Genomic DNA, 9,366 nt, shown 5'->3' with positions numbered 1-9,366 from the left:
TATTGCAATCCAGTTATGGCTGCAGAACTTCAGGAAGGATGTGAAATAATTAGAGAGAAAGCAGAAAAGATTCACACAAGGATGGTTCCAGGAATGAGGAACTGCAATTATGAAGATAGATTGCAGAAGTTGGGACTGTTTTTCTCAGAAAAGAACGCTGAGAGAGAGGTTTGTCAGGGGGATTCAAAATCAGGTGGGGCCTGAAAAGAGCAGGTGGGGAAAAACTGTTCCTATTCGTGAAAGGTTCAAGAATGAGATTCTAAAAGACTGGGCAAAAGAAGCAAAAGCGAAATGCAAAAAGAAATTCTTAACACAATGAGTGGTTAGAGTCTGTAATACATTGCCTGAGAGTGTGGTGTAGGCAGGTTCAGTATCAACTGAAGTATCAAAGGGAATTAGAAAGCTATCTGAAAAGGAAAAATTTGCAGGGCTACAGGGAAAATGACACTAAGTGAATTGTACAATCGGAGAGCTGGTACAGACATGATGGGTCAAATGGCCTCCTTTGGCACTGTAACAACTCTGTGCAGGTGTCAGCCTTGATATTTGAGTCCTGGGAGGGGAACTTGAACTTGGAACCTTGTGACAAGTATGCCCCCTGCTGAGATGCAACCAGAAACACGCGGGATCCGGTCTCGTCAATGCCAACCCCCCCTCCCCCCCTGCCGTTCGTGCCCCAGCATTGGGGGGGGGGGGGTGCAAACAATGGTAAACCCTGTTGACAGGGGCACGATAGCACAGTGGTTCGCACTGCCACTTCGCAGCTCCAGGATCCCAGAATCGATTCCCGGCTTGGGTCACTGTCTGTGCGGAGTCTGAACGTTCTCCCCATGTCTGCGTGGGTTTCATCCGTGTGCTCTGGTTTCCTCCCACAGACCAAAGATGTGCAGGTTAGGTGGATTGACCATGCTAAATTGACCCTTAATGTCCAAAAAATAGATTAGGTGGGGTTACTGGGTTCCAGGGATAGGGTGGAGGTGTGGGCTTTCTAAGGGTGCTCTTTCCAAGGGCCGCTGCAGACCTGATTGGCCGAATGGCCTCCTTCTGCAAAATTCTATGATTCTATGACATCTGCGGGACCAGAAGATCCTGTTGCCAGCCAATGGCGAGCCATTACCACAGAACACACCGCGGGAGAGGGGATGGAAACCCCACCCTGTGAAGAGTTTTTGGAGAATTGTGGAGCTGGAGGGAGGTTGCTGAGGAGATAGGGATGGGTAAGCAGGGGTCATGAGGTGCTGGACTGAGAACCAATGTAGATCACACAGACTCCAAGAGAGTGATGGTTAAGGGGACAATGCCAGTTGGGATAGGGAAAGAGAGACATTTTAGTATGCACTCAATTATTATTGAGAGTGGAAGACTATAGACTGTTAACCTGACAGACGTTTGCATTTTCAGTGCGGTTGTACATTTTATTTGTCGCTTTGATTGGAGACTGGCACTAATAGATGAACACACAGGTGTGTTATGTTTTGAGGGCGTTGCTGGATGTGTCTCTGACTGGCTCTGTAAGTACAGCCCTGTCGCTGTGTGTGTGTGTGTGTGACACATGCGCTGAATACACCGATTCTGCGAGCTGACCCTGTTGTGAAGACAAGCTGAGCCCGGAGTTTCTAGGACAACCTCGAAGAGCAGCCGGGGGAATGCAGCGCTGGTCCCGCGGCTGAGCAGGGAGCCCGCCCCCTGGGCAACCCAGAAAGCAACCGTGAGAGCATCTCGGAAAGCGGGACCGAAAACCGAATCGCCCGGCTGGCGCAATGCACCCAGTCCGATAAAACCTTTGGAAAGTGGAGCTGAGGGGGTGGGGGGGTTGTCTCTTCCCAGCCGCTCGCCATCGTGACTGAATCTTTTCTGTGCAACTTGCCATCTCCGGTAAGTTGAGAATCCAGCTTTGGAGGTGGGCGCAGTGGTCGCCAACCTGCTTTTAACAAGTGCTGCGCTTTTATTAACACGGTTCGCACCTCAGCCTCAAGGTTCAGAAGGATTTCTATTTTGGAATTGGAGAGGGGATAAAGTTTGCGTTCCATTAAAACTGTGCGTAGTTTTACTGCAGCAAAGCCTCTCCTCCATAATACCGATCAGGAACGAGTAATCGCTTTATATCGATTTATTTTTTTAACTGTGGAGAGCAGCCAAGGAAACTCACTGGACTGGAGCCAGGTCTCCAGTTAAAGGTAAAGACGCTATATGAAGGCAAGTTTGTTGTTGTGCAGATAACAGGAGCAAATAGATATCTGTGCAGTAGATATCCAATGATAGATATGAATGATAGATATCCTATGAATGATATCAGTATGAATGTTAGATATCCAATGCGTGTTCGGTCAATAAATGGTGCCATGGATTGACTAGAAACCCAATTGCAAATTATTTCCATGCAGACTTATGGCAAACATTGTGCCTCAATCATTAGAGATTTTTTATAATTTCAACACCTTAACAAAAATAGTATTAACATTGCAAGAGAAGATGCCAGTTGTAAATGTGTAGGTGGCCTTTTAAAAAAAAATTAATTTCACAGCAGTTGCCTTTACCAGCATGCATTCTATAGGTCTGTGCCCGAGAATGCTGTTGTACAGTTGCCACATTTTGCTCAGGTCTATGACGGGATTTTGGCAAATCATATTTCAAATCTGTGACAGGATGTTGGGAGATTATCTTCCCTGCTTCCACTCATCTGCTGCTGAAACCTTCATCCTAGCCTTTTGTTAACTCCAGACTTGACCCCAGTGCTCTCCTGGTTAGATTCATATCTTCCACCCTCCTTAAACTAAAGCCTCTGCTCCCATAGCCTAACTCCAAGCAAGTCCCATTCATCCATCATCTGACTGACCTGTTAATCGGCACCTGAATGAGCAAAGGATTGACTTTAAAAATAATCTTTTATTGTCACAAGTAAGCTTATATTAACACTGCAATGAAGTTTCTGTGAAAAGCCCCTAGTCGCCACATTCCAGTGCCTTTTTGGGTACATAGGGAGAATTCAGAATTCTCAGCTGATACGGGGTATTGAACCCGCGCTGCTGGCCTCGTTCTGCATCACAAACCAGCTGTGTAGCCCACTGAGCTAAACCAGCCCATCTAAACCTCGCCTTCATTTCCAAATCCAGCCACGGCACCACCCCTCCTTATCTTTGTAATCGCCAGTCCTCCGAAACAGCCTGGGTTCTCCAAATCTGGCTTCTTCTGTTCCCCACTTGTAATCACGCCACCATTGGTTTCTGACCACGTTCTTGGTGAACTCCCCGAGTAACATTTTAGATGGCTGGTGCCACATCTTGTTGGACAACACTCCTACAAAGTGACTTGGGCTGTTTTACTGTGTTGAAAATGCTACATAAATACAAGCTGCTGTTGGTGCTTGATATCAAGACAACACAGGAGACATTCTGCAGCTACAAGAAAACAGCATTTTAAAAATGGCATTTGTGAACATTTTCCGATCACCTCTAAAACTGGATGAATGGCAACCTTAATTTCTTAAAGTATGCAAAACAGAAAATAAACCAACACACTGCAAATTCACGGTTGGCATCAGATGCCAGTCGGGTGTTCTGCCAATCAAACTTTACATTAGACTAACAATGTACTCCCAGCACAATTTATAAAGAACTTCTGCTACAGCGCTGTCATTTCTGTTTCCCCGATATTGCTCTTGTGGCCTCTTGGGAAATATTGTTGTAGTTCTAATTAGCATAGAATTCAAAGACGCATTTGTTCTCAGCTTCTCCACAATGAACTTAATGTGTTGGTTTCATTTTGGATCTTTGTTGGCTGTCAGAGATGTAAATCCAGAGGATGGTTCAAATGCACATCGCAGAAGTGAAATCATAGTACACAATCCCTCAGATATCCTGTAGTGATATCAATGGCACACATAGGGATTAGCAAAACAATAGCGAGCTTACATCGTGTACAGCTGCATTACCTTCGATTACTGCAGAATCTGTCCTGTTCAAATTGTCCGGTGGCTTTCAGAGCACCAGTGGTAATGCAAAATACATTGTGTGACTTGGTGAAACGTTGCAGCACTTGTGACCTTTTGTGGGTGCAGATCTTCCCTGCTGTTGGGAGATAGATTTGATATGCCAACAACATGAAGGCCACACTATTGTCCTATCTTGTCAGACTGAGCACCCAGCATACCCATGGCCAGAGAAAATATGTGAGAAAATGCAGGGTCCAGGAGCAATTACAGCCTCCATTTAGACAGGCGGCCAATGGCATTGAGTGGCTACAACTGCCTCCTATGGTGGTAATAAGTGTTGCAATAGCATCAGTACGTCATCACTTATATTACAATATGCTCCCAAAGCAAACTAGTGACAGTACTGTGATACAATATAGCATACTATTAACTCTTACAAGATCAATATTGTTACGCTCCCACAGTCCAAAGATGTGCAGGTTAGGTGGATTAGCTATGCTAAATTGCCCATAGTGTCCAAAAAAGGTTAGGTGGTGTTACAGGGATAGGGTGGAGGTGTGGGGATAGGGTGGAGGTATGGGCCTAGGTAGGGTGCTCTTTCCAAGGGCCGGTGTAGACTCGAGGGGCCGACTGGCCTCCTTCTGCACTGTAAATTCTATGAAATTCTATGAGTCAGCACCGAAGCTCTGAAAGAGCATCCTACCTAGGCTCACTCCCCCGTCCTATCCTCGTAACCCCAGTTAACCTTCACATCTTTGAACATTAAGGGGCAATTTAGCACGGCTAATCCACCTAACCTGCACATCTTTGGACTGTGAGAGGAAACCGAAGCACCCGGAGGAAACCCATGCAGATAGGGGGAGAAAATACATACACACAAACAATTTACAGTGCTGAAAGAGTCCATTCGGCCCATCGCATCTGCTCCAGCCCTTGGAAAGAGCACTTTACCTAAGCCCACACCTCCACCCTATCCCAGTAACCCCACCTAACCTTTGTGGACACTAAAGACAATTTAGTGTGGCCAATCCACCTAACCGGCACATCTTTGAACTGTGGGAGGAAACCAGAGCACCCGGAGGAAACCCACGCAGAAATGGGGAGAATGTGCAGACTTCGCACAGTGAGCCAAGCCGGGAATCGAACATGGGACCCCGGAGCTGTGAAGCAACAGTGCTAGCCACTGTGCTGTCCACGGAGCTAACGTTTTGAATCTGTATGCTTGTTTTTGTCAAAGCTTTGAGTTTCATCCAGACTCAAAATATTAGCTCCATTCTCTTTCCACAGATGCTGTCAGACCTGGTGAGATTGCCCAGCATTTTCTGCTTTTGTTTCAGATTCCAGTATCCACAGTTGTTTGCTTTTAGCTGGAATGTTGATGGGATAACAAATATTTCCCCATTGTTTAGCAATGACATCAGTTTCAACCCATTGTGTGCACAATAGAATACATGAATACTGTCATCACATGATTGACACTGGCTGGAGAGCGAGCCAAGGGCAGCCCAGCAGGTCAGTCTGATGAAGCCATGATGTGGAGATGCCGGCGTTGGACTGGGGTGAGCAGAGTAAGAAGTCCTACAACACCAAGTTAAAGTTCAACAGGCTTGTTTCGAATCACTAGCTTTTGGAGCACAGCTCCTTCTTCATTCATTCGCCTGAGGAAGGAGCTGTGCTCCAAAAGCTAGTGATTCAAACCAAACCTGTTGGACTTTAACCTGGTGTTGTAAGACTTCTTACTGGGATATGAAGGCTAGAGGGAAGCCAGTTTTCACTTAGCACAAGGGAGAATCTTGCCTCAAATGTCACCTTAGACAGAGAAGAGGGGCTTATTCATTTTACCTGCCAGTGTATAGTTCTTTATTACTGGGGCTTGACCAATTTTGACTGAAAATCCTGACGCTTGCTGTTGTTTGAGGTGAATAAATGTGAATTAATCACCAGATACATGACCACCATTCGTCCTTAGTGCACTAACAGAGAACCATTCAGGTGTGTAACCTTTCAACTACTATCTTGAGGACTGATTAGAAGTGACCTTTTTTACCCTTTAAGTAATTTAAGTGCATGTTACATCTTTAGAAATCATCAGTTCTTATTTGTATACAGTATGTGTGAGCAGTGATAACATTTTCGGCATTGTGAGAAACATTTATTCTTTCTTTTGGATGGAACTTAGAAGATAGGGTGTTTTCCATCTGTTCTTTAAAGTCATAGTAATCGAAGAATCATAGAATTTTACAGCACAGAAGGAGGCCATTTGGACCATTGTGTCTACACCGGCTCCTGAAAAGGCTACCTAGCTAGTCCCATTCCCCAGCCCTATCTCCGTAGCCCATTTTAAACTTAGGGGTTAAAACACTTCTCAAAAACACATTTTGTTGTGGTCAGCTGAGAGGTGAGGAGAGGGAAATTCTTCCACACAGCTCTCCCCACCTGTAACAGTATTGTCAACTCATGCCTAAGTTACTTGGTCTTTATTATTTCTGATACAACAATCAATTGTACTATTTGCATATTTTAGAAATTGTATTGTCAGCGAATTCAACACGCAGCTAATTATTTACGTTCTCCACAAAATGTATATCTACGAAGGAAACTTCTTGAAATGTCAGAGGTTGTAAAGAGATTATATTTTTTAAAAATCAAAATGCTTATCAAGCTGCATATATGGACTTATAGTCAGCCTCATATGTAATTATGCAACACTGCACTGAAATATGTGCCTGAAGTAAAACTGTAGATGGAGCTGAAAATACTTTTTAATGGATGCATATTGCAATCATCACTCTTTTAGCTTCGGCAATTTAGAATTTAACAGGCAGGACAGAGCATGGCGAATTGAAGGAGAATCGAGTTAGAAAAAAGTTTTTGAAATAACATTACATGCAGAGTGCAGTAAAAAACATAGCACTATCTTCATAATATATGCAAACAATGAAACCTCAGAACAGTGGACACTGGGCGGAAAGAATGTTGTCTTTTCTGAATTACCTCATGCAAGACTATTGAAGAACGGGCATCATCAATACAAAGCATTTCCTTCTTGTTAAAGTTTCAGGAGAAAGTGGTTGGCGAATGGGAAAAAGCACTCTTAGAATTCTCGACTGCTGCCATTACCTAACTAGATCACAAAGACAACACTGTGTTCTGGGTAACAGGCCTTGTATTCAGCAAAACTAAACAAAAGAGATGCCAAAGCAGAAGGGGGGCAAAGAAACTTCTACAGATGAGCTCACTGATCATATTAATGGACAGTTTCAAGACAGGGATCTTTGGAGCTGGTTTAGCACAGGGCTAAATAGCTGGCTTTTAAAGCAGACCTTGGTAGACCAGCAGCGCGGGTTTAATTCCCGTGCCAGCCTCCCCGAACAGGTGCCGGAATGTGGTGACCAGGGGCTTTTCACAGTAACTTCATTTGAAGCCTACTTGTGACAAGAAGAATTTCATTGAGCCGATATAGAACCATGATTAAAGAAAAACTTACAGCTATATTGAATGTTGTAGCAGGTTTTCTACTAAGTATAGGGCAGAACGTTAATTACAGACTGGACAAGAGACTAACGTGTTAATTAAGTTTGTATTCCCGTGCTATCATAACACTTTCTGGATCATTCACTTCAATCTTTAATACATGTTCAGGATAAGATCCCTCAAGGAGTTTTAATGCCAGATGACTTATGCTGAAGGAAACAAGCAATCTAGTCATTGCCAGTGTGGTGTTTCATTTAGACTTTTCAGTAATACCATGGGGATTACATTAGCTGGTGCAGTGGTGGAAATTAAACAGGTCAACCTCACATGTTTTTGAAGTTCTAAATTAGGTAGCCAACTGAGCAGAGATTGCTTTTCTATGGGTCAATCAATTAACAGCTTGTGGGATATTACTGAGCCATGGAAACTAGCAAGCAAGTTAGAACTCTGACCTGCACTGAATAAGCTGATCTCAAACAAGGTAACTGCAAGTACTATAATTTGACTTAGACTGCAGAGGGAGTAAAATAATAGCCAGGGTCCACAACTCTATTGGAAAGAGTGTGAATGTTCAAGTGAGGACAGGATTACGTTTAGAAGATCAAAAATAAAACTGCCTAAACTGCTGATAAGGGTCAAACTAAAAGACTTGATTGAAGAAATTGACCTCCCCTTGTAGAGCTTAGCAAGCGTCATGAAAAAACGGGAGTGGATATGATGACATTTTCTGCAGGTGAAATATTCAAGTTCATTCTAGGTGTGATGATGTTCCCAGAAATTGATTAATTTGTACTGTCTGTGTAAGTGCAGTGAATGTGGAGCTCTGCAGCAGAACCTGTGGTCAATTGTCCACAACACTACTGTTTCAGACTTCAAGCAGCATTTATTTTTCACCTTCTGATGTAAACTATTTCTCAATGTTGAAGAGCTGGTGCTCATGCTGCTGAAATAACAAATACTAACAGAATCCGATTTTTCTGCATCAATTTATTTACGTACAAATTCAGGTGCAAATTTTGGGGGCACAGGGGTGGCTGCATGAGAAAATTATGTGAAATTTTAAATGATCAGACTATGAAAAGGAATCATCACAATAGGATCACGAGCACAGAAAGGATCAAATGTACGTCATCAAATAATAACTTTTGTCAAGGTTGACGGAACAGAGGATTAAAGAGTAAGTAAGGCACAAGGTGAAAGAGAATGAAACCTCATGAGTCAGCAATGAGAATGTGGTCAAGTAATGGAGCAGCCCAGAATCTGACCTAATTTTTGAAGGTCTTGTTGTTGAATGTGATATATGAATAGGATTGCCCTGCATCCCATTCCATAGCATCATCATAATAAGCCCGCATAGTAGTTTTCGTTAAAAGAGATGAGTGCAGATTTGAATAATAGCTGACTGGTGCTGTCACTGGACATTTTGCTCTAAGCTGCATTTTGGCAGCAGAGGCCTTTAAGGACTCCATGAAATCCAAATCCTTGCCCATAGGTTTTAGTCATCATTCTAATATCTTTGACTCTGTGTCCATATATTTCCAATTACGTGACCTTGATGCAATGCATTACATTGAATATGCTGTGCATAAGTGCGAACTATAATTGAACGGTACACTGCTCAATGAGCAAGAACCCTTGACACCTGTTAATATGAATTGTAAAAACGTCACTTCGATTTAGTTGCCATAGGATTTGCAAGCTCTTGCCATTTTCGGGTAAAGAATTCCCCACGTTACCTATATATCCACCAGAAATATACCTCATGCACAAAAGGAATGCAAACTGTAAATGTGTCTCCGCCCATTTTGCCAAGCCATTTGTCCTCATGAACAAATCAGTGAGCGAATGGTGATAACAGCAGCATCAGCCTCCATTTCTGTTGAGTGTTACAGAAAAACTATTTGAAAAGAAAATCAGTTTCATCAAGATTGACCAAAGTATATGGAGCTCAATCTCATATA

The 9,366-nt window shown here is 43.2% G+C and overlaps 1 protein-coding gene across 4 annotated transcripts in view; it reads left to right on the top strand.

The window, feature by feature from the left end:
* Positions 1-1,528: 1,528 nt before the first annotated feature.
* Positions 1,529-9,366, top strand: part of LOC119955597 (dual specificity testis-specific protein kinase 2-like) — a 129,051-nt gene continuing 121,213 nt past the window's right edge. For 2 of the 4 annotated variants that reach the window (XM_038781967.1, XM_038781966.1), the window contains exon 1: positions 1,529-1,875. The gene's annotated coding sequence lies outside the window, so the exon portion shown is untranslated. Of the gene's footprint in view, positions 1,876-2,156; positions 2,178-9,366 lie in introns of those variants that run through there. The other 2 variants (XM_038781965.1, XM_038781969.1) reach the window with 2 other exon arrangements.

The sequence above is a fragment of the Scyliorhinus canicula genome, chromosome 21 (assembly GCF_902713615.1).
Source record: "Scyliorhinus canicula chromosome 21, sScyCan1.1, whole genome shotgun sequence".
Classification (NCBI taxonomy): domain Eukaryota; kingdom Metazoa; phylum Chordata; class Chondrichthyes; order Carcharhiniformes; family Scyliorhinidae; genus Scyliorhinus; species Scyliorhinus canicula.
The sequence above is the reverse complement of the archived record's forward strand: the minus strand, read 5'-3'. Positions and strand labels throughout refer to the sequence as shown.